Source organism: Ovis canadensis, chromosome 3, assembly GCF_042477335.2.
Source record: "Ovis canadensis isolate MfBH-ARS-UI-01 breed Bighorn chromosome 3, ARS-UI_OviCan_v2, whole genome shotgun sequence".
Lineage (NCBI taxonomy): Eukaryota > Metazoa > Chordata > Mammalia > Artiodactyla > Bovidae > Ovis > Ovis canadensis.
Window position 1 is genome coordinate 166267850 of NC_091247.1, and position 4651 is coordinate 166272500.

Here is a 4651-nt window from a genome sequence, read left to right on the forward strand (position 1 = left end):
ATAATAACATCTCAGAATCCTTTCTGAGAAGGTAGATTAGTACCAGTGCCTGGCATGCTGTAGGTACTTACTAAATGTTGAACATACTGAATATTCAGTGAGTGAATACCCTTTAAGAGCAAGGACTGTAGCTTTCAGGCCCTTGACCTTTACTATCGTTAGTAAGATGACAGTCACTGAAGATTTTCTAGAAGCTAAGAAAAAGTCACATAAAAACTTCATTTCATAATCCATTCATATTACTTTTAAAATAACAAAATCCATATAGAGTTCCCAAAATAAAGCTACATATTTCATTAAGACATTTAATATTCATTCACACCTCCATTTGTTTACCAAATATTACCGAGCTTCTGTTAAACATTGCACATTATATTTCAATACTATGTCCTGTGAATGGGGCTTCCCTGGCGGCTCAGTGGTAAAGAATCCGCCTGCTGTGCAGCAGATGCAGGAGATGTGGGTTCAATCCCTGGGTGGGGAAGAGCCCTAAAGGGAGGAAATGGAAACTCACTCCAATATTCTTGCCTGGAAAATCCCATGGACAGAGGAGCCTAGCAGACTACAATCCATAAGGTCACAAAGAGTCAGACATGACTAAGCTCACATGACCTTATGTCCTGTGAATTGAGAATTAAAGAGATGGTTGTTATCAGCAAAAAAGCTCACTGCTGACTGAAGAGACACATCTAAACTAATAATTATGATACCTATGGGGAACAGACCAGAAAGCACACCTACTAGATTCAGAGAAGGAGTGACTGAGTACAGATAGGGAAATCAGAAACTTTATTAAAGTAGGGTGGAATTGGGAGGGTGAAATACCTGAGCTTTAGGCTTTAAAAATAAAATAACTCTGTTCATGAAAAAATATGTAATGTAAAAAGTCTGCAGTATTATAAAATACCTGCATCTAAAATCCTATGTTATCTTAAAAAGGAGGTGGGGAAAAAAAGATAAAAGAGAGTAAATTAAAATTAAATACCATTCATCAAATAGGAACATTCAAATATAGTATTTTAGCATTTTACTCAATGTTGAAAAAGAGCTGAATAGAAATTAAACATAACTCTGGATAATTTAAAGGAAACCATTTTGCAAAAATTATACCTTCCCAATAGGTGGAGGATATATAAACAAAGTAGTGCATACAGGGAAAAAAGATGAATTATTGTTTTTTAATTTTTAAGACATAAAGTTTAAAGGAACATCAGTGAGGGAATATAGAAAAGTAGAAAGCAAAGGAAAATATAACAAGAATATTAATTCAAATTTGCAAGCATTAAATGGATAATCAGTCTGTTTTAAAAAGACTTTAGGGACCTCTCTGGTAGTCCAGTGGCCAAGACTCCCTGCTCCCAGGGCAGGGGTTTTGGGTTCAATCCCTGGTCAAGGAACTAGATCCCACAGGCTGAAACTAAAGATCCCAAGTGTTGCAAATAATACCTGCTGCAGTCAAATAAGTAAATACATAAATATTTTTTTAAATAAATAAAAAAAGACTTACTTGAATCAAAAAACTCCAACTAGCTCTTTATAAGAAATACACCTAAAATAAAGTATTGTAAATATCTGAAAAGGAAGAACAAATGCAAATTATGTAATTGCAAAATAAATTAACAACAGAAAAAAGAGATAAAAATCAAATAATTTAGAAGAGTGAAATTTTAACAAGATAAAGGGTAGATTTACAATATACATGGATAAGTGACATACTTGTATGCCCTAAATTGTTTCACTAAATATTGTGAAATATGGGAGAAATGGGAAAAATCACTATTGTTAGCATTGACAGCTGTTCTTGAACAGATCAAAATTCAGAAGCATTAAATTTATCTTTCAACACACCACAGTGAATTCAACATTTGCTTTAGAAATTGAAGCCAAAGTAGGAAAATTGTTTTTTAGAAAAGAAAGGAATTATTGAATTTAGAAAAAACTAATTAAAATTTCAAAAGGCAAGCCTCGAAGAGTCAAAAAAAAAAACCATAAATGTAAGTGATAATATAATTAACAAGGTTGATTTCATACAGATACACATATGCATACATGCACACCCATATGTGTACACATCAGACTGTATACTCCTTGCTCATAGAATATTTGGAAGGAGTAACAATAGTATGTTGGAACTTAAAACTGCAATAAAATGGAACCAAAGCAACAATCAAAAGTATAATAAACTATTTTCTGAGTTGAAGAAAGCACTCCATATGTAGACTGAAAGGCCACACATGTTCCAGATTAAACCACCGATAAAAGTACCCATACTTACATACATATCAGCAAAGTTTTGGAATGCAGACCTAGAAAATATTACAAAACTAATCCAAAGTGAGAAAACAGGTGTCCTACAGTGGACATAAATATGGTATCTCTCAGCCTTCTCTGCAACTGTGAATTCCTAAAAGAGTGGGAAAATGGCAAGACTGATTCCAAATTCCATATGCAGTGAAATGGATATAAAAACAACAGATATTGTCAGAAAAACAAAGGAGCTCTGAAAATGTCCCAAGCATACTCCCTTCTTGAAGGTATTATTAAGTATTATTTCATTTTATCTTCATATTATTTGTTTCATTTCATCTTCATATCATCCCTACAATATAGCTCTTTGGTGCCACTTAAAAAAAAAGAAAATAAAGCTTAGATTAACTAGCTTCTCCAAGATCACATATATAATACGAGATACAGTCAAGATTTCAACCAAGACTGTTTGGTGACAAAGTCCTTGCTCTTATTGATTAGTTCTGATAATTTCTTTAAATAGTTATTAGGATATCTTTTCATCAAAACATCAGGTCAAAAAAGACACAAATTTCATGACTATTCAAGAACTCCCTAATCACCCCCATAGTCTTCTAATTGTATGTCTTTCATGGAACCCATCTCCATCACCTTCCTTTTACTTATCTTCTTTTGAATATCATCTGGATAGAATTAGGCATGGCATATATCATCATCAATTAGGCACATTCTTCTGATTTATATTGTTTCTTCCTTCAAGTACTATTCCCAGTCCTCTTCCTTTCTCTCCTACATGAGCAGCACTCTATTTTTTGTCTTTGCTTTCAATTTATCTTCCAAAGAATTATATTCATGGTCTCTACAAATTCCTCATCGATTGTTCCTTTTTGTCCCTTTGGAAACTTTGTTTTATCTTAAGCACATGGCTCATATTTGCCTGGAAAATCTTTCTCTATCTCATTTTTTTTCAATTTAGTTACCTAACTTGCCCATCGTAATAATGGAAAAGGCTCTTTTGACACCAGACGTTGAACACCAGCTCTCTGCTGCTTCTTAATAGAGGGAGACAGGAGACCAGAAGACAAACACAGATGAATTTATGAACATGGACTTTTCATCCTACTGTCTAGATTGAAAGTAACAGCAATCATCTACAAATCTGGGAAATATATATATAAAGTGAAACCAGGAAACTTTTCTTTGTGGTGTTTAATAATGTTGCCTTATAATACTTGAAAATTACTAGGAAGAATAGTGGGTGAAAAACAAAAATAGAAATATGCTAAAACATATTTCCAGTAATTTTGTAACTTACTTGTCTCCATTTATGAAAAGTTAGCCTCATTGCCTTCCTCAAAATGCTCTGTTTCACAAGACCTTTTTTTGTAATAGAAATTAATTTGTTTCTATTTTATTGTCCTTCATTGAATCATTTATTAAAGTGTGTTATTTATTAGAGCTAGTTGTGTTTGAACTTATGTCCCAACTGAATTGTTAAACATCTTTGCCATTTCTAACACAGGGCCTTGCACATAGGTGTCCAATTAACATTTGCATAATTGAATACATTAACACAAAAAAATATCTTTATGCATTTTATGACTTTAAAGCATTGATGATATGACTGTCATGACAGGGAAAAAAAGGAGTGATTAAGACAATATCTGCCAATACATTCTGAGATCAAAGATAAGTGTAACATATAACATAATATCAGGATGTTATGATTTTTATTATTCTCTTTATCTTAATCAACAAAACAAAACCACTTCCGGCTTCTACAAAATTACTTTGCTTTGAAAGTACTTATCTCTCTTTAGCAAACCAATGCCTTTATTCTTGTTTGTACTCATTTTACAATTCTGCATATTATAATATTGCTATCAACTAATGCTTGTCTTCTCTTAAAACTCATATGTTGAAATCTAACCCTCAGTGTGATGGCATTTGGAGGTAAGACATTTGGGAGGTGACTAGGTCATGGGCATGGAATCTTTATGAATGGTATTAGTATCCTCATAAAAGAGACCCCCAGAACTCCCTAGCTCCTTCTGCCCTGAAAGGACACAGTCAGAAGATGGCCATCTATAAACCAGGAAAAAGGGCCTCACCAGACACCAAATTTGCCAGCATCTTCAGCTTAAACATTTCAGCCTCTAGATTGAGATATAAATGTTTGGTACTACACCACCCAGTATTTTGTTAGACCAAGACAAGTATATAAAATGTTTGCATCACCCATTGTAAATATTTAATATCTGGAATTTCAAGTGATGAGAAACCTTACTTTATACTTCCATGAACTTTACAAAGCTCGCCCATCATTATTTCTTTACAAGAATTTTCAGCACTTATGCAAATGAAGGTAATACTTTGAAACCTTCATGTTATTTGATTTTATTGT